The 22,398-nt window shown below is 36.3% G+C and overlaps 1 long non-coding RNA gene across 1 annotated transcript in view; it reads left to right on the top strand.

Annotated features, from left to right (window-relative positions):
- Positions 1-22,398, top strand: part of LOC114671927 (uncharacterized) — a 554,342-nt gene that overhangs the window by 142,778 nt on the left and 389,166 nt on the right. The gene's annotated exons all lie outside the window — the stretch shown is intronic.

The raw sequence follows: 22,398 nt of genomic DNA on the forward strand, positions 1-22,398 counted from the left end.
AAAAAGAAAACACTTTTTTCCATGAGAACCCTTACTTCCAGGAGACTGCAGGAGTGGAGTAGACAAAAAAGAAAAGGAAAAAAATATATCTCTGAGGAATCTTGGTTGCTGTAAGTCAGCTCTCTTACGTTGTTGCTGTTTTTGTTTGGCTTATTTTTTGTGGCTAGTTGATTTGATGCTATAAATGTTATTTAGCCTTGTCTCTGACTACCAGAAACTTTGATACCCTGCAGAAGCAAAAGACAATCCTCTCCAAAATACCTGTTTTTCAGATTAGAAGGAATCAATATAGTTAATACAGGTATCACTCATTGAAGACAATTTGGTTCACAATATAGTATATATGAAATATATCAGATATAGAAATTGTTGGATGTGTGTTGTAAGATAGTAAAATTTGATATTTTTGAAGAAACATAATTTTACAATATCTATAGAGAAAAAGAAATTATATAGCAAGATATTACAGATATAAGAAAAAAATAGAATATACAAAATCAGGAGTTCAAAGGTCACTTAGACAACCAATGTGATGGAACAATGAGAGAATAAGCTAACTGGAAGAAGGACCAGAAGAAATTATCCAGAATATGGCTCAAAGACAAAAAAAAAAATTTACCAAAAGAAACAGAGGTTTAAAGATTTAGAGGACAGTATGAAAAGGACTAAGATACATTTATTTAGAATATCAGAGAGGAAAGAAAGATAAAAACAGAGGCAATATTCAAAAAAAAAAAAAAAATGGCAAACAGTTTTCCAGAACTGAGGAAAGGCACAAGCTGCAGATTCAAATTCACAATGGAATTGAAGTAGATTAAATACACATGATTTTACACTGATAGTGCATCCTGATGAAATAAAAACAACGAAAGAAAAGAAGAAAAGAAAAGAAAAGAAAAAAAGAAAAATAAGCAGTGATTATAAAGGTAGCCCAAGGGAAAAGATGGAGTGCCTAAAAAGGAATAGCAATAAGATTGAAGATTTCTTCACAGTTTACTAGAAACCTGAATACAGTTAAATTATTTTTCCATTGGAGACGGAAAAATAATCACCAACCTAAAATTCCAATACTAATAAAAATGAATTCCATAAATGAGGAAACAATAAGTATAATTTTTAAAAACACACATATATATACACACACACAAGCATACACACATTAATTACCAGTAAAGCCGTTGTAAGTGAAATTCTAAAGGCTGTAACTCAAGCAGAAGGAGAATGAGCACTGAATTAGAAAATTGATATGGAGCCAAAGTATGATAAACAACTTAGGTAAATAATAATAACACATTATGCAATTTTTTTAAAATGGCATAGAATTAATAGTCATGACAAGAAAACGTATGTTGCAAAGTATGTATGTGGCCTAAGGTGTTTTAAATGTATTAACTATAAAAAATGGGGTTTTTAAAATTCAACTTACATGTTGATATAACTTCATGATTTAACTTTGAAGGTAGCAAATGGAAGAATGGACACATATATAACTTTCACATTAGTGTAGTGGCAATAAAATTAATGAGAATAAATGAGTCAAACAAGGAAGACTAAAGAAAAAATAAACATGGGTAAAGCAGAAAAATTATAATGCACAAACAAAATGTATTTAACAGGAATATGTCAGTATTTATATGAATATTATATGAACCAAATGCTCTATTAGAAAAAGAGTACAATTTTGGAGTAGATTTATTTTTTTAAGAGGCCCAATTATTTATAAGGATAAATCTGAAACTAAATTCAAATAATAAAAAAAGCATGAACCTAAATGGTGATACTGCTACGGGATCTTTGGAATGTTGCTATTCTGGTCAGAAACCTTTGACTGGTAGCACCTTTGCCTGAGTTTTGCTCAGGTCTGCTAGGCTCATTCTTCCCACTTGGCCTGGCAGGTTGGGCTTGGCTCGTGCTACCGGACTGGATCCCATGGCTCCAAGGGAGACTGCGAGTCAGGCATGGAACAGTGAGAGGTGTGTGAGAGCATGGTGTCTGGCCACTGTACAGTCAGACATGCCAGCTGCTTCCGTGGGGTGGGCAGCTCCAGGTGCCAGCATGGGTGCTGGCTCACTTCAAGGCTGCGGCTAGACCAGGCACATCTCAACATCTTCCCTGGCTAGCACCAGGTAATGTGGTGGTGCCTGGAAGCTTGTAGATGCCAGGAACCTCAGGGCCCCAAAGAGGGAGTCACAGCCCTGGTTCGGACAGCTCCAAGGTCTCGACTCCTTGAAGGACCACAGCTTTTCTTTCCTTCTCTGAGCCTGCAACGTGGTGAGCAAGAGACATGTTTCAGCCCTGTTTGTGTTATAGCTCTTTTAGACTTGCCATCTGGCAGGGCCCAAGTTCTTATCCTGCCACCAGGAAGAATGAGGTTCACAGAAAAATGGAGGGCGAGAAAGACTGAAAGGAGCTTTACTGAGTGATAGAACAGCTCAGAAGAGACCCACAGTGAGTAGAACCTTTCTGCAGCCAGGTTTTCTGGACAAATGTTCAGCTCCCAGCAGAGAGGAAACCCTGGAGTGGTAAACTCCTCTCTGCAGACAGGTTGTCCCATTGAGTGTTCATCTCCCTAGAGTGGAAAGCTCTTCTCTGTAGGCAGGTCATCCCATTGTCTCTGCATCCCTCATCAGAGAGGGCAGCTCCTCTCTGCAGCTGGTTGTCCCATCTCTCCAACTCTAAGCAGAGAGGGTAGCTTGACTCTGCAGCTGGTTCTCCAGTAGTCGGCTCTGCTCTAGCTGAGTCCAAGGTTTTTATGGGCCTCAGAGGGGAGGAAGGATGCCCCAATTGGTACATGAGCAGCCATGGACAGCCCAGAAACGGCACCACAAGTTTCCACTCTCATCTGTGGGATTGGTAGCCCAACCACCAGCCCTCGGGACTTCCCTGGCCTACAGGTGGGGCCTCACCAGGGACCCACCCCCTTCTTCCCGAGAGCCTTTCTGCCTCTTGCTGATGTCCATCCACCCAGGCTGTTCATGCCAAGGGGCACCCGTAGGCCAGTGCTGAGCTGCTCTCAGCTCCCCTCTAGGCTTCCTCCCCTCTAGGCTTTGTTGATGGCCAAAGCCTGGAGGGACCTGAGGCCACAGGGGGATTATGTGTCAGTACTACCCCAACAGTGCACACACCCAGCTGGTCTGTGACAGCACCCAGGCTCACCCTCAACCTTTCTCTGAGATGACAGTGGGCACTGGGAGTGGGTAGAGGCCAAGCAGTGGGAGCAGACACCCCTGAGCCTGTGAGGGGCATGGGGGACTGTCCTAGATCCCTAAGGGTGCAGAATGCAGAGATGCCTGGTGCCTATACCTTTGTAGGTGGGGCTCCCACTATCTCTGTGGAGTGTGCAGACAGCCCTGGTCTTGCCTCCTCACAGCTTGAGCCAAGACTCCAGGTCCTTACTGGGCCTAGGCTGGCGTCTGGGGCAGGGTGATGTCACCACATGTTCATCCTGTGGCCCTGGTGCTCAGGGGTGGCCCAGGGCTCCCCTTCACTTGTTTCAAGGCCCTGACCGTGGGGGGTTTCTTCAGGAGCAGATCGTGGCCCTGGGCCCAGTCACTGGGAGTGTCAGGCCCAGCGGTCGCCACAATGCAGGGCAAACCCTGGGGATGTGGCCCTGGTCGGCCCCTTGTGGAGGCTCCTCCTGAGGCCCAGGAACCGAATGCCATCAGCAGAGTGGGCATATGGTGGCCTTGCTGCTAGCGAGGTCCCCAGAGCAGGCACTGCTTCTATTTCCTTTCCTGGGACCCAGAAGAACAGCCCCAGCTTCACACCCTGAGTCCAGTCCTCACACTCCAAATGCAAATGCAGCACTACTCCAGCCCCAGCTCCACTTCAGGCCCCTTTCTATGTGTCTCTTCATGCCTACCATGCTTCTCCCTTGCTGGTGGGCAACTCGGCCACGTTCCAATGCAGCAGCCCCCAGGGCAGTGGGCTTCCGGGGGCTCCCAGGGGCAGACTCTGGGGACTGTCCACCTCTTCCCCACATGGCAGGAGAGAGCAACGGTGTGGGGCCAGGGTCTGCAGTGTTGGAAGCTCTGGGCCTGGGGGAAGGTTCTGCCAGGCTGCATGAGGATGGTGGCAGGGCAGTTGGCTGCCTTGGGGATGTGGTGCGCAGGGGCTGTGGGGCACGGCGTCCCACTGCCACCACTGCTGCTCCTGCAGCTGCTCCTGATGTCACCACTTGCACCTCCCCACTGTAGCCAATGTGATGGCAGTTACCATCCTGGATGGCCCGCCAGCTGCCATCAATACAAATATAAAGCATGCGAATGATAACCAAAGAGAGCTGGGTTAAGAATTAAGTATATTTATTCAATAATTATTAAATATTACTTTTCCAGAATGATATAGCTTTATGCATCTAGACTATAGCTTGAGTATACAACAAAGATGAAAAACTATTAGAATTAGATATATCCATTTTGTCTATTTTTATAGTTGACAAAAAATGATTAGAAAACGAGAAATGAGAGAGAAAACCAGAAACAATCAAATATGGAGGGAGATTTGGACATTAAATGGACATTTATAGAAGAATATACTTAACAATTGTAGAATGTACATTTTTCACACACACATGGATCACAATACTGAACATATACTAAGGTATAAATATCATGTTGCCTTACAAGAATTATTTGGAAAAAAGAAATAAACCAGAATACCCTCATATGTTTGGAAATTAAGAAAGAAAACACTTTTTTGGATTACAATACTAGAATAAAAACAAAATTTAGAACCAAAGGATAATTAAATGTCCATCCGAAGAAGTATTGAACAGAAAATTTCTAGCTTTATTTAAAAAGAGAAATATCAGAAGATTAAGCTAAGTATTTATCTGAAATATTGATAAATAAGGAAAACACCAGAAAAGTAAAAAAATCATTAAAAATATATATTAGCAATGTGATATTTAACCTAAGTCAAGCCATATAGTAGAATTTTTTAAAAGTCTTAAAATAGTAGGTAATATCGGCAACGTATAGATTTTACTGCAGTGTTTGACATGCAAATTAATAACAGAATGCTACTATCTTTTTTTATTATACTTTAAGTTCTAGGGAACATGTGCACAATGTGCAGGTTTGTTACCTATGTATACATGTGCCATGTTGGTGTGCTGCACCCATTAACTAGTATTTTACATTAGGTATATCTTCTAATGCTATCCCTCCCCACCTCCCCTCCCCACAATAGGTCCCAGTGTGTGATGTTCCCCTTCCTGTGGCCAAGTGATCTCATTGTTCAATTCCCACCTGTGAGTGAGAACATGCGGTGTTTGTTTTTCTGTTCTTGCAATAGTTTGCTGAGAATGATGGTTTCCAGCTGCATCCATGTCCCTACAAAGGACATGAATTCATCCTTTTTTATGGCTGCATAGTATTCCATGGCATATATGTGCCACATTTCTTAATTCAGTCTGTCATTGATGAACATTTGGGTTGGTTCCAAGTCTTTGCTATTGTGAATAGTGCCACAATAAACATATGTGTGCATGTGTCTTTATAGCAGCATGATTTGTAATCTTTTGGGTATACACCCAGTAATGGGATGGCTGGCTCAAATGGTATTTCTAGTTCCAGATCCTTGAGGAATCGCCACACTGTCTTCCACAATGGTTGAACTTGTTTACAGTCCCACCAACAGTGTAAAAGTGTTCCTATTTCTCCACATCCTCTCCAGCATCTGTTGTTTCTTGACTTTTTAATGATCACCTTTCTAACTGGTGTGAGTATACGTTTGGATGGTATCTCATTGTGGTTTTGACTTGCATCTCTCTGATGGTGAGTGATGATGAGCATTTTTTCATGTTTCTGTTGGCTGCATAAATGTCTTCTTTTGAGAAATGCCTGTTCATATCCTTCGCCCACTTTTTGATGGGGTTGTTTGTTTTTTTCTCGTAAATTTGTTTGAGTTCTTTGTAGGTTCTGGATATTAGCCCTTTGTCAGATGAGTAGATTGCAAAAATTTTCTCCCATTCTGTAGGTTGCCTCTTCACTCTGATGGTAGTTTCTTTTGCTGTGCAGAAGCTCTTTAGTTTAATTAGATTCCATTTTTCAATTTTGGCTTTTGTTGCCATTGCTTTTGGTGTTTTAGACATGAAGTCCTTGCCCATGCCTATGTCCTGAATGGTATTGCCTAGGTTTTCTTCTAGGATTTTTATGGTTTTAGGTCTAACACTTAAGTCTCTAATCCATTTTTAATTAATTTTTGTATAAAATGTAAGAAAGGGATCCAGTTTCAGCTTTCTACATATGGCTAGCCAAAACTCACAGATAAATATAAAAGCAATGAAACAAAATAATGAGTAAAACATTTGAGCAACACTTTACAAAATGTAAATTCAATTAGGAAATATAAATTTGCAAGTGTTTAAAGCTTCATTAAAACAAAAAAAAAATCAAATTAAGTCATATATTCACCAGATGGGACAAATTTTAAAAGTCTGAAAATATGAAGGGATATAGAATACTATGGTCTCAATGTTTGTGTCCATAAACCCCTAAATTTATATGTGGAAATCATAACTTCCAAGGGATGGTATTTGAAGGTGGGGCCTTTTGGGAGGTGATTAGGTAATGAGGAAAGAGTTTTCATGAATGCAATTAATACTTTTGTGAAATAAATCCAAGGGAGGGTTTTGCCTTTTCTACCATGTAAGAACACAGTAAGGAGACACTATCTACAAACCAGATACTGTGTCTGCAGGCCTATTCTTGGACTTCCCAGACTCCAGAACTGTGAGAAATTTCTGTTGCTCATAAGCTACATAGTCTATGGTTTTTATTATAGTAGCCTGAATGGACTGAGAAACTGAAGTTGTGGAGCAATGGGCAAACTTTACACCATACCTTTGTGAGAATACATTGGTAATAGCACTTCAGAAAATATTTAGACATTTACTAAGATTGAAGATAATTACATCCAGGGAACTGGCAGTTTCACTCTTAGGTATGAAACTTAGATCAGGGGTTGTCAAACTTATATGTGTGTGTATCCTTTGGCAGTTTGATGATTCCTAGAGATCGCTTCTCAGAAAGAAATTTTAAAGAAATGAAATAAAATACACAAAATTTCAAGGAAAAAGTTATCAAAATATCAAAACAAACATATACAGAGAGAATATTGTAGAGTTAATCCATTCATCTAAATTATTTTACATTTATTTATAAATTATTTGACTACATATTTACTATATAGCACTATAGGCAAGAAAATGACATTAACCATTGCAGAAAGTCTTCTATGCAACAAATAAAGAGAAATATCAAGTTCAGAGATGCTATTATGAGGGATATTGTTAACTGGGAGGTGGGAAGTTAATGGGAGGTGTCTGAATACAGAAATTGGAAATGTGAGTATGGCCTCCTCTTATATGCATTTTTCAACAAATGTTTATCGAGATGTTCTTGTATGTCAGGCTCATCTATAAGAATCTGATAAAAGAGTTAATACCCTGCTGTCATTTACCAGATAGTCTAATGTTGAGAAACTTTAATATTAAGTAGTAATAAAAGCTATGACAAACACAAGATTGGATGAGGGGATAGGTGATACAGATGTGAAGAAATAATCACAAGTTGTAAGAATACCTGGGGAGAGAGTATTACCATTTCATAAAAATTTCATTAATTTTTAAAATTTTGAGCAATTCTGAGATGTTACACTTCTAAATTTACATGATGAAGTCATTTAATTTTTAGGCTCCTGGAAGCCAAATTGTTGTATGCTTACTTTGTAAATCCCAGGGGAAAAAGTGATTATTTATTCCAGTAATATTGAGATGAAATGGTGTGGGTTCTATTAAAACTTGTAAAAGTTAATGTATAGAAACCCAATACTTTTAAGCGTATTTTAATAGCATACTTAATTAAAGAAAAAAGGAATTTAATGACAACATCCCCAAATCTAGAGGTAGTCATGCCAGTGATCATGACCAGGGGCAAGATAATGAGCATTCACTGGAGGATTCACAATGAAACAGAAGCTGAAATTATATATACATACTAATTTCATACAGTAGCTTCCATTTCTCTGCAAATGTCATTGGCAGTTCACTAAACTATTAAATTTTATAATCTCTCCAACTGTTTTTATGGGTAGATAACTAGAGAGTCTGGCATGCTCACATATAAGACACAGCTTGTATTTCTCCTGTAGGGCAATGAGCTAATGAGCATCCGGTATGATTCATATTAAATTACTTGATGATTTCTGACCTACATGTAGCATTTAGAAAGTATATAATATATGCCATTCCTTACTTTGGAAAATATATGATACACACTGGTTAGTTTATTCTTGTTCTTAGAAACAAATTTGTATTGATCCTGGAGTCAGAATTTATGGAAAAAGGGTTTAATGCTTCCACTTATTACCTATGTCATGTGAGAAATTCACCTAATAACTTTGAACCTTCATTTACTCTTCTTTAAAAAAGTTGATAGTGATTGCCCCGATATATTATTAAAATTTCTATATAATCTTATATTTTGTAATGGTTACCATGGTGTTTGGCACATGGTATTAATAATATGGTTGCTCAATATTAATAGTTATTGCAAAATGTATTCCAAGTAACTATTTTCTATTTGGATGTTTGTAGTATAAAGTAGAGCAGATAACATATTTTTTGCAAATATGATTCTAAACAAAATAAAATGAATTTAGAATATTCATTAATAAAACAAATGTAGAATGTTTAGCACTGTCCTGACCTCCACCCACTGCCAGTAGCACCACACTAGTTGTGAAATATAAAAATGTCTCTGAACATTTTCAAATGTTCTTAGGGGAGCAAAATAGCCCATGGTTGAGAACAATTGATATAGATGATTTGTCATCATGAGAAAATTGTACCATCAATATACGATAGATATAAGAGTAAAATCAAACCTGTTAGAATTGTAGATGGAAATATCCTTTTACCATTGGTCTCAATCCTGTGTTGCCCCAGAAATTACAGATAGAGAGTGGCATGAAAGTAATCAATCGACTGGGTAAGACATAAGCTCTTCCAACCTCAAAAGACCCCCATTAAAAGGTTTATCATTAATTTTGCCAATGTAGAAGTGACATTTGATTTGCTTGTGGCTTTGCAGATAAAATTCAAAAAGCTCCTTAGAGGGGGAAGAAAAGGGGGAAAGTGTTTTATTTAATTTGCCTAATCCCAAAGGTCTTTAAATGCAAAATGATAGTAGAGTTTTATTGGAGCTTTATCACAAACAAATTATATGAGAAGAAGATAAAATTAATCTAAAAGAGATATATTTTTAAATCTGTTAACTCAACGTATTTAGTAAAAATGTAATTTATTTACACCTATTTCTGGAAGCATGGAACAGTAAATATGGAGAAGAAATTTGGATAATTTTTAAAAAGTTTTAAATGCATAACTGAGCTACAAAAAAGAGAAAAATCCACAAAGTTAAAATATGTAGAGAAAGCAGAAAATTGGAAAAGTAGAAACTACAAAGATGAATTTGTTTATATTTCACATATTTTAAATCTCATGCATGAAAATCTGCTATTTATTTGTAGTTGAAAATTTTTATAACAATACCTTTTAAAATATTAAATTATTTATACAAATAACATATTTCCATTGACACACATTGAGTAAGACATAAAATCAAAACAAAAATACAAAATTCACCTAAAATCCGACCATCATGAAATAGAAATTTACATTTTCTTGGCCATCTATTTATGCATAATATATGCCCCAATATATTCATCAACACACTCAAATAGAATTAATGTAATTGAAACCACACATAGCCATCAACACACTCAAATAGAATTAATGTAATTCAAACTACACATAGCGTTTGTATTAATTTTTAAAAGTCTCATGTGTACTCTTGACAACTTGTTTTACTCCTTACTTAGTAACACACGGTGGAAATCCTCCTAAATCCTTCTCGTAGATTCAACTCATGCATTTTACCAACTGGAATACTAAACAATTTGTTCATTTCCCTGTTTGTGTAAATTCATTTTGTAGTCAATATTTAGTACAATAAATAAGGCTGCCATAAGCATGTTGGATGCATTTCTATACATGGTAAAAACTTATTTTATAATTTAAAAATTTCAAGATTTAGTTCACAAAAGATAAAATAGTATGTTAATGGACACTGTTTCATGTATACCTTTCAAAATGAAGTGTAATAATTTTTTGAATTTTTATTTTCAATTTTTAGATAGAAATTTTTATTAAAAAGTTTTTCTAATTTTAATAATGGAATTTATCTAATGTTTATAATGGAATTACAGCTTTTTTATTTAAAATGCTTTCTGTCATAAAATTCTCGGACAAATGTAATACATTTTAAACATATATTTTTGCTATATATGTCTAAAGTCTTATCCTCAGTATATAGAGCATATACGATATATGCTGTTGAATTTTATTGAATGTTTGAGGCTAATATAATAGTTTTGTTGCTATTTCTGAATTACTTGGGTGTCACAAAGTAAGATATTTGTAGAGCATATTCAATAGTGTAACACTGGTGGTAGATAAGAAGGAATAAAGAAGAAATATATATATGTGTGTTTGCAAGTGTGCGTGTGTGTGTATGTGTGTGTGTGGAGGGGTGTTTGTATTCGATGATGACTCTTTTGTAGTTATAACCAGTCAAAATTATTCCATTAGTAATACATTCAACTCTTTAAAAGTAATTATTTGAAGTGGTCTTCAATTAGTTTATCTCCTGTACAATTAGAGGTCCCAAAATGTGAGGGGGTACTACTTCACAGAAATTTTAAAAATGTAAACAATAAGGTAACTCTCTAATGTAAGTAGAGGAAATCTTTGTTTTATTTAATAGGTGGAACCAAACATTTTGCTGAAAATAAGAGTAATCTTTGTAGAATTATCCACTGATTTGGAGTGCCATAAAGAAGCTGTTGTCAATAAAAAACTGTGATTATTACAATGTTTTGTTCCATTTCTGTGGTAATTGGTTATTATCATTATTTACTACTTTATTTTATGGTTATTGCTTGCAATTTTAGACTTTAAATATGAAAAGCATAAAGAGTGCTAATTTAATTACAGTATTGAATTCCTGAAAACTGTATGCAGTGTTAAGATTATTAATAAGTATATTTCAAATGGATATTTTAATTACAATTTGCATTTCTGCCTGGTTTCTTGTTCATCATAATTTTGAGCAAATTGATACGTTTGTAGTCTTAAAAATTGTCATGCAGAAATGAATGTCATTCTCATGGGGCTGGTTTTAGGAACTAAATTTCGTGATTTTGTAGTTAAATAAGGAAACAGAATACTGTGATGGAGAGAATTCTTAATAAGTGTCTTAGTGCATTTTCACACTGCTATAAAGAACTGCTCAAGATAGGGAAATTTATAAAGAAAAAGTTTTAATTGACTCACAGTTCTGCATATCTGAGCCTTAGGAAACTTACAATCATGGTAGAAGGCACAGGGGAAGCAAGTACTTTCTTCACAAAATGACAAGAAAAAGAGAAAGAAGGGGGAAGCACCAGACACGTATCAACCAGATCTCATGAGAACTAACTTGAGAACAGAATGGGGGAAACTGCCTCCATGATCCAATCACCTCCTACTAGGTCTGTCCCTAAAACATAGGGATTATAATTTGAGATGAGATTTGGGTGTGGACAAAGAGCCAAACAGTATTATTCCTCCTCTGGCCCCTACCAAATCTCATGCCCTTTTCACACTTCAAAGCCAATCATACCTATCCAACAGTACCCCAGAGTCTTAGCTTATTCCATCATTAACCCAAAAGTTCAGGTCTAAAGTCTCATCTGAGACAAGACAACTTTCTCCCACTTATGAGCCTGTAAAATCAAAAGCAAGTTAGTTAATTTCCAAGATACAATGGAGGTACAGGCACTGTGTAGATGTTCCCTTTCCAAATGGGAGAAATTGGCCAAAACAAAGGGGCCACAAGCCCCGTGCAAGTCTAAAACCTGGCAGGGCTTGAGTTCATGTTTCACATCCAGGGCATGCTGATAAAAGGGATGGGCTCCCATGGCCTTGGGCAGCTCTCAGGGACAGTCATTGAGTTCCTGTGGCTTTTCCAGGCACATGGTGCAAGCTGTCAGTGGATCTACCATTCTGGGTTCTGGAGAACAATGACCTTCCTCTCACAGCTCCACCAGGCAGTGCTCCAGTGGGGACTCTGTGTGGGGGTTCCAACCTGACATTTCTCCTTTGCACTGCTCTAGCAGAAGTTCTCCATGTGGACTCTGCCCCTGAAGCAGACTTTTGCCTGGACATCAAGGCGTTTCCATGCATCCTCTGAAATCTAGGTGGAGGTTCCCAAAGCTCAACTCTGTGCACCTGCAGGCCCAAAACCCACAAGGAAATCATCAAGGCTTGGGACTTGCATTCCGTGAAGCAATGGCCTCAGTTTACCTTTGCCCTGTTTAGCCGTGGCTGGAGCTGAAGCAGATAGGATGCAGGTTACCAATCCTGAGGTGCACAGAGCAGCAGGGCCCTGTCCCTGGCCCACAAAACCATTTTTAACTTCTAGGCCTCTAGGCTTATAATGGGAGGGGCTGCCACAAAGATCTCCGACATGACCTGGAGACATTTTTCCCATTGTCTTGGTGATTAACACTGACTCCTTATTACTCATGCAAATTTCCACAGCTGGCTTGAATTTCTCCACAGAAAATGGGGTTTTCTTTTCCACATGGTCAGGCTGCAAATTTTCCAAATTTGTATGCTCTGTCACCTCTTTAGAACACTTTGCTGATTAGAAATTTCTTCCACCAGATATCCTAAATCTTTTCTCTCGAGTTCAAAGTTCCACAGATCTCTAAGGAAGGGGCAAAATGCCACCAGTCTCTTTGCTAAACAATAGCAAGAGTAACCTTTGCTACAGTTCCCAGAAAGTTTCTCATCTCCATTTGAGACCATGTCAGCCTGGACTCCATTGTCCGTATCACTATTATCATTTTGGTCAAAACCATTCAGCAAGTCTCTAGAAGTTCCAAACTTTCCTATATCTTCCTGCCTTCTTATGAACCCTCTAAACCATTCCCATCTCTGCCCATTAACCAGTTCCAAAGTCGCTTCCACATTTTCAGGTTATCTTTATAGCAGTACCCCACTCTACTGGTACCAATTTCCTGTATTAGTCCATTTTCACACTGCTATAAAGAACTACCCAAGACTGGGTAAATTATAAAGAAAAGAGGTTTGACTCATAGTTCTGCATGGCTGGGGAGGCCACAGAAAACTCACAATCATGGTGGAAGGTGAAGGAGAAGCAAGTACCTTCTTCCCAAGGCAGCAGGAAAAAGGGGGAGTAAAAAGGGGGAAGCACTGGACCCTTATCAAACAACCAGATCTCATGAGAACTCACTCACTATCATGAGAACACTATGGGGGAAAGTGTCTCCATGATCCAGTCACCTTCCACCAGGTCCCTCCTTGGACACCTGGACACAGTTCAAGGGATTACAGTTTGAGATGAGATTTGTGTGGTGACAAAGAGCCAAACCATATCAATAAGTTATATATATTCATTGTTTAAATAATTCTTCTTAGAGAAACATAAAAGCTATTCAAATATCATATAATCTGAAAAAGTGTAAAAAGGAAGGACATTTATGCATCGTTCCATTTGTTTCCTCTTTGATAAGACATGATAAAACATAGGGTTTCTGACAAATGTAAGGTAGAATGGTATATAATTTATCTCAAACTTTGCTTAATCTATTCAACTTTATACTTTCAACAACATGTAATGTTTATCAAAGCATCCGTGATTTGCATTATTAAGACTTTAATAGATTTCATAAGTGAGACAAAATAATCCCATTTGAGCAACTAGAAATTATCAGGAAAAAAGTATAAAAATCGATGTGATTAAGGGTATTTTGAAGGTCTTCTTTCATACCTTAATGAGAGTCAGTACATTTAGAAAGAGTAAGGATGTAAGTAATGTGGCAACATCCTCTTGCAACAACATCCTTAGATTGATCAGAGATAAAAGGCATTCCTGTGTAGAGTAGGAAGGGCAATACCCACCATGTACACACATGTAAACACACAAACATATATACACACACACATGCAGAATATAAAGATTCAGTGGAGTTTTCACACTCACAGAGAACAAGACAGAGATATTTCCGTAGAGACAGGGATGTAACTGAATGTCTTCATCCAGATTTCCTAGGAAAAACTGAAAAAGGAATTTGCAGGCTAGAAGGGTGTTGAGCAGTGTTGTCAGGAATAACATCTGTGAGAGAGCAAGGGAAGCAGAACTTAGGGAAAAAAAAGAACTAATCACCTTCAGCTGGTTCCATCAGGAGCTCTGAAACTGGCATAACCCATCAGAATCATTGCCCAATGAGACATCAAGGAATCTTAGAATCACTATGCAGACTAGTCACTGGAGGTGGGCTGCTGCTGATGAATCTGTAAACTTGGGCAAAGCAGTTCTTTAAGAGCAAAGGCAATTCTCAGGAGGAGACTCCGCTCTGACCTGTCAGTTACCAAGACTCCTGAAGACTGGAAGAATGAATGACTGAGTTCTAAAAAGAGGAGCTGGGTGGCACATTGTATCATCGACTTCAATGTATGGTTTCTGAGGATGATATATATCTCACAAAGTTCTCAGAGGTGACATAAGCAAGATGGAAAACTAGGAAGCTCCAGACCTTATCTCCCCACAGAAGACATCAAGTTAACAACAATAATGCAGACTAAAATACCTCTGAGAGACCAGCTGAGAGCACAGTGGCCAGGCCAAATTAAAGCCAAGGAAAGATCCCAGCAAAAGGAACATTCAATGTTTCGTGCATCTATCTTGGCCCATCTTCTAAGTGGCATAGCACATGCATCCAGGAGGAAACCTCCTATACTGGGGCTCCTCCTTTGGGAGGGAAATGAAAGATTGGTCCGTGCATATATCAACACTCGCAAACCATATATATGATAATGGGTTGACATGCAAAATATATATGAAATTCATACAATTCAGTATCAAAAATCCAAATAACCCAATTAAAAAATAAAGGACTTAAAGAGACATTTCTTTAAAAAAAGACATGAAAATGGCCAATAAGTATATTAAAAATGTTCAAGATCATTAATAATTAGGGAAATGTAAGTGAAAAATGAGGTATCACCTCACACATGTTAGAATGGCTATCATCAAAAAGACAAAAGATAAACAAGTGTTGGTGAGGATGTGGAGAAAAGGAAACCTTTGTACATAGCTAGTGGAAATGTAAGTTGGTACAGCCATTATGGAAAACAGAAAATAATTTAAAATAGGACTACCATATGATCCAGCAATGCCACTTCTAGGTAGATATTCAAAGGGAATATCTGCGCTCCCATGTTTATTGTCGCATTATCTGCAACAGCCGAAATATTAAAACAACCTGAATGCCCACTGACAGATGAATGGATACAGAAAATATATGTGTGCATGTATACACACACACACACACACACACACAGAGAGAAATGCACACATTCAGTGGAAATACATGCTACAATTGTATATTACATGCATACATGCAGGGAAATGTTATTCACCCTTTAAAAAAGAAATCTGCCATTTGTGATGACATGGATAATGCTAGTGGACATTATACTAAGTGAAATTACCCATATACAGAAAGACAAATATTGCATGATCTCACTTATATGTGAAATCTAAAATCATTAGCAGTGATAAATTTTAAAAATCTCTTCAGGTAGAATTCAAGCATCAACATATTTAAAGTTTCTTAAACAAAATCATGTGCAGCCAAGTTAAGAAAACCTGACCTAGTAAGGCATTAAACTAGTAAGTAGACCTAGTAAATGCCTCTAATACTCAACTTTCTTTTGTATAAAATGAGCATAATAATACTGGCTCTGTTATTCCCAATATATGAGAAAGAAATTTCTAGACCTCAAGGAATAACCCCCACCCCCTACACCCAAAATCAAGCTTTAAAATAAAATCTTGATGGTAGAATCTAGATGTTAGGTATCTGGATTTTCATAAATTCTCTCAACTCTACTGTATATTTGAAAATATTTTCAGTTAAAAATCAGGTTTTGCTGTCTTGCAACAAAAAATGCGTCCCTAAAATTAGACATTATTTTATAGCACTAAATTTAAAAATATTCTTAATCATTTGACAGAGTTGGTCCTAGTTATTTTCTTTACCTCCCAGTGAGAGAATTGTGTTTCATTGCCCTGGGAACATCAGGGTTGGCCTTGTGACTTCCGGGCAATTAAACTTGACCAAGAATGACATATGCCTGGCAGTTCTGAAGTTCTTGTTATCTCTTTTTCACCGTGGCTCTTACTTGTCATGAGGCTATTTTTCCCCAGGGTGGATTTGCTTCTTCAACCTTGATCACAGAATGAAGAGAAGAACTTAACGTGACCCGTAAGGATATGTAAGAGGAACAAAAATAAAAAATAAAACACTGTTGTTAAAAGCAACTAAGTTGTAGGAGTCTTTTATTAATGAAACAGGAAATAAATTCACTTGATGAAGAAGAAAATAAGCTAACATCCAAGGAAATTAGTTTGTATAGGGAGTTTCAGAAACATCTAGTTTTAAAAAAATAAACAAATTATAGAATGAAGAACATGTAATTAACTATACAGTTGACTCACAAACAACAAGGATTTGAACTGCCCATATCCACTTATGTGCAGATGTTTTTTCAATAAATATACCAGAAAAGTTATCAAAAATTTGTTACAGTTTCAAAAGACTTGCAAACAAACCATGTAGCCCAGAATATTAAACAAAAAGAAAGAGGTATACCATAAATCAAAAAATATATGTAGATATTAGTCTATTTTATCATTTATTACCATAAGATACACAAATTTATAAGAAGTTAAAATGTATCAAAACATGGACACAAACAATTACAGACCATGCATGGTGCCATTTGCAGTAGCGAAGTAAATGCAGTAGAGAAATAAATGTAAATAAGCAATATTAAATTCTAACTGCATAAATTAACTCTAGGACAAATCACACTGCTGTAATAATTTTACAGCTACTTCCTGTTGCTATTGTGGGGAGCTCAAATGTGAGAATCTATTTACAAGGCTGTGCTATGCTAATCATTGTGTGACCAGTCGTGTCTTCAGTAAATTGCATATTACAGTAAATGATCTTGCAGTTCTTGAGTATCTTTCCTTGTGTTTAGGTCAATGTTGCGAACTCTTGTAAACTTTGAATAACATTATGGATCCCATACGAAGTGCCACTAGTGATGCTGGAGGTGCTTCCAGGAAGCAGAGAAAAATCATGATATTACAGGAGAAAACTAAATTACTTGATATGTACGGAGGACTGAGGTCTGCAGCTACAGTTGCCTGCCATTTCAGGAAGAGGTTTATTTTATAAACAGATGACATATACTTACAGTATCAATACATACAGTACAGTACTGTAGGTATATTTTCACTTCTTTAGAATTTGCTTAATAACCTTGTCTCTTACTTTATAGTAATGATACAGTATACAATACATATACAAAGTATGTGCTAATCAACTGTTTGTGTTATTGGTAATGTTCAAGAGTAGGCTTTTCGCAGTTAATTTTTGTGGAGTTAAAAGTTATATGTGGATTTTCAACAATGAGGGGTGTTGGCACCTCTAACCCCTACATGTTTAAGGGTCTACTGTGCTCTTAACTTATATCTGTAACTTCCTGCATGTAACACTGTCTTTTGAGTCATACCTATTATTACAAGTGAAACCTACCATCTTTTTTTGAAGGATTTATAGTATTGTATTTTAAAAAGCTGTTTATACTTTCTTTAACCAGTTTTCTAGTTGAAACAAGATTTTAATTTAAGTTTTATTAATATGAACAAGGCTGTAATGAAAATCTTTGTAAAGTTTAAATAGAGTTTACTAGGTAAACTTACTTTCTTGTGTTTTAAGGACTGCGCCTTTAAGTTTGCTCTGTGAGCTCATATCTTCTCCACGCTATGTAAACACTTGTGCAAGTCCTTCAGTTTCTCAGTCAGGTTCAAGTAATAAAATGTTTTCAATCATTTATGGTAAGACAGCCTAATAAATATCATATCAAAGTAATGAGTTTTCATTTGTTTATCGTCTCCAGTTTGGACCTGCCCCGACTGTGAAATCTGCAGCGAAGTAGATAACAAGATAAGCTTGTCTGTCTTTCTTGTTCTTATTTTTCCGTTCAGTAACTGTGGTTTGGGGCCCTTCTAGGTCTGGAATATCGAGTAATGGAGAAAAGAGAAAGTATCAGAAATATTTCATTTGACAGGTAGAAAAACCTTGCAAGAATTTCGGCTGGTAAGATTTTAATCTAATGCTGTTGGCCTCTGGATGTGATAGAATCCATTGTTTATTCTTTCCCTCCCGTTAGCAGGTTTGAATTCTTTAACTAGTCCTTCACCTCAAGTTGCTGAGGATCTTTCATCCACAGTGCATTTGCCATGGGCAATTCAGTCTTCAATGGGCAACTGAAAAATCTTCCTTCCCATTGGAGTTCCAGAAGTACAGCCCTTTGTAAACGGCATCTCAGAATTCCAGAAGTAGTTAATATGGAGTCAGTATCTGTTCCATGGGAAACTTGCACACTTCTGCAACTACAGCCTCGGTATACCTCTGTGCTTGTGCCATCCCACAGGCAAGCGCAGCTGCAACGCCAGCATCTTTCTCTTTGGATGAGAGTGAGACACTGAATGCTGAATACTTTTTAAACCACAGGTTAGACACAACAAGCAATCTCTGAATTTTATTGAAGGCCCATTACTTGGCTTGAGAAAAGTGGTAATTCCTTTCTCTCTCACATGGGGAAAATGTGGAATAAAGTCGTGTACTGAAATATTCTTAAGTTATCTCTGAAGTTATCCTCATTAGTGGCTCCATGAATCACTCAATAAAATGATACAATTTTTCTCGGCTAGTGTGAAGTAGATGGATTTAGGGCATGAGGATAATGACAAATTGGTACAGAAAATAGGAAAATAAGAAAAACGAACACTCATTTTTCTTATTGGTTCGTAACTTTATAGTTACATGTAATCTGTGTTTCAGATTTATCCCTAGAGGTATAATTGTTTTGTCAAAGAAAATGTGCACATTAAAGTTATTGTCTTAATACTCTCCAAAGAGCTCTCATTCATTTCCACTACAACAAAGAGTTTGAAATGGCTTGTTGACCCAGATCCTTGTTTCACTCACTTATGAAGAATACTACTTTTGTCCTTTGGATACGTGTAAACACTATAGTAAATTTTTTATTAATTCTTTTAAAAATTTATGAGGTTGCATATCTTTTCATTTGTTAATATGTCTATTTACAGATCTACTCTGAGTTTATATATAAAAATATGTACTGCTTCATCTATTTACAGGTCATTTTACAGATAATATAATAATATTTAAGTATAATTAAATTTCTCCGTATTTGTGTCAGATTGAATAACAATGGGGTGTATTGGGCTGTTCTTGCATTTGCTGTAAAGAAATACCTGAGACTGGGCAAAGAAAAGTGATTGCATTGGCTCACAGTTCTGTAGACTATGCAAGAATGGCGCCAGCATCTGCTCAGCTTTGGGTAAGTCTCAGGGAGCTTTTACTGATGGTGGAAGGTGAAGTTGGAGCAGGCACATCAGGTGGCAGAGGCAGAGGAGATACCGAGTGGGTGAGGAGGTGCACACACTTTTAAACAACCAGCTCTCATGAGAACTCACTGTCATGAAGCCAGCACTGAGTCATGAAGGATCGGCCCCATGATCCAAACACCCACCATGCCCCACCTCCAACACTGGAGATTACAATTCAACATAAGATTTGGAGGGAACACGTTTTCAAACCAAATAAGGTATAAATTGTTCAATGATAAAAAGATTATGTTATTATATATTATTTAATTCACTGACAATCATATTGATAATTAAATTGCATAAGCCAGAAATCTCAGCATCGTCTTTGACTTATCCCTGTTCAAAGTAAGAATCTTTGCTACATGCTCACTTTTGTTTATTCACAGGTCACATCACATGCTTTAGAATTTTGTACATATTTTGACTCAGAAATTCTACATCTAGAAAGTTATAAAACGTGTTCAATGATCTATGTACGGAAAAACTGGTATAAGTTCTATAAAGCAATTGAGAAATGTTTATGTAAATTAATTTACTTCCATAGTAAATTAAGTAATTCATAGGCTTGCCATAAAGCATTTATTTCAAATGCTTGTTTTTAAAATATAAAGTAAAAGATATTTTAAATAAGTACAGTATTATATCATTTGCCAAAGCAAATTTTTCCATATATGTTTGAATATATATAATATATAATTATATATGTATCTAGAGCCAATTCATAGAATATAGAATTTGTAAGCGACATATACAATGTATGTAATTATGTATGCATTTATAGGCCCATCGAGGGGACTAGAGCTACATTTAGAAACACATGTAATTTAGCTACAGTACTTGGTATATTCTTGCTTTAGGTAATGGGATTGTTCATTCTTCTATTGTTTTTGTTCTTTAAGTACCCTCTATTGATCATGCAAGTTGCACATGAGAAAATAGTTATATGTGATTTTAATATATATGAACAAAATATTTGTAACAATTTGAGTGAGAATAAATGTAAAATTAGAACAATAATGCAAGTAAATAATAATAATCAATTGTGATTTTAGAAAACAGAAATGGATATATATACTGTTGTATATCTGCTAGAGATGAACCATGAATTCTATTCTTCTTTACACATCAAAACACATAGATAATAATAGAACTACTAAACTGGCAGGTCAGAAAAATCACAAGTTTTGCGGGAAGTGAAAGTTTAGTATCTTTTTCTCTTTTTGTCCATTTAGAGAGGGCCCCGTAAAGTGTAACAAGAGACCTCTTTTCAACATTGCTTCTTAGGAATAGTGACAGGTTTTATTAAGTGGTCTTTTAATACATTCCACGTTCATAAAATAATAGTATGTATTCTATTACTTGAAAACATAAAAAACCTATGGCAAAAAAAGATAAACTAGCACCAAAACAAAAATAATTTTTGAGGAAGCAGGATGGATGAAAAAGGAAATAATTTAAAACAGGTGTCAAAGCTCATGATTCTCCTATATAAAGTTTGATCTTGATTATATCTTTAAAAGGTTAACATTCCCTGTGGGAAGCTCCCTTCTTGGGTAAAAACCTTCTATTTTAGAATTACCCATGGTGAAAACCTACACGTGCCCTAAAGTAAAACTATTTCTGAGATATTTAAGTAAGATATTATTTGGAGAAATCTTCAAAATAGAATATTTCTTGAAGGTGAACTGAATGTTCAGAAAAATTATTTTAACTGACTCTTTACAATTCTACCATGAGAGAATACAGTTTATAAAAAATATCCTGGAGCAAAACTTAGAAGTATGGAGGAGGATGTGTATTGTTTAACCAGCTGCTATAAATTTAATGTGGTAACATTGTAACAAAGAATTTTATTGACTTTTTTTCCAAGTTACTTATCTACACATTCATTGTGTGAGTTCCCAAATTTATTTTACTCTGAATTCCAGTAAGAGCATATTAGTTAGCTGATATTTAAAATGGAAGTAAAAAAACCTGAATTAGTTTGAAAAAGATTTAACTGAATACAAAAATTATGCTGACATTTAAACGCTTCATTTTTGCTTGATTTTGAAAAATGTCACATAAGTTGAAATTTAATTATTTTAACAACTGCAGCTTGACTCTTTGAAACAAAATTTCAGGTTGTGTTCTTTTCCATTGTGTGTTATATTTATTAATCTAAATGTATTATTCACTTGATCTGTACCAATACCATTAAAATCTGTGGATTCTTACAACAGTTTGCTTAGTTTTTTAAATACAGAAAGACAATCTGTCATACAGGGCGTAGGATAGTGAACCTAGCAAACAGTCCTTAATTGGCACTCTCTTTTCCTATTTTATAACAGTGAATTAAAAACATTAAGATGAATGTCATTTTAGGAATGTTGCTTACAAAGATAGTACTTCATTTCTTAGCTTACTTTTGCCTTTCTGTTTAAATCTGCAGGTGTTCAAATCTGAACCCGAAGCCATTTTAATTACTAAGATATCACAACTCACAGTTCTTCCTCTTCATGCAATTCTGGAAGAGAATGGGTTTGTGGGACACTAGTAATTTGTTTATATGGTGCTAATTCTTTGAGCTATATACTTATAGTTTGTGCATTTTTTTGCATTTATCTAATATTAAAAAAGAAAAAATCTCAATATATTATTTGTGTCTTTCTATGCTAAAGCTGATGTTCTGTAACCTGATTTCAGCATTTAATGCCTAATAACAACCTTCATCTGTATTTCATGAATACTGGCCCATGCTTCAGATATTGGAGTTTAAAAGGGCTATTAA

The sequence above is a fragment of the Macaca mulatta genome, chromosome 13, assembly GCF_049350105.2.
Source record: "Macaca mulatta isolate MMU2019108-1 chromosome 13, T2T-MMU8v2.0, whole genome shotgun sequence".
Lineage (NCBI taxonomy): Eukaryota > Metazoa > Chordata > Mammalia > Primates > Cercopithecidae > Macaca > Macaca mulatta.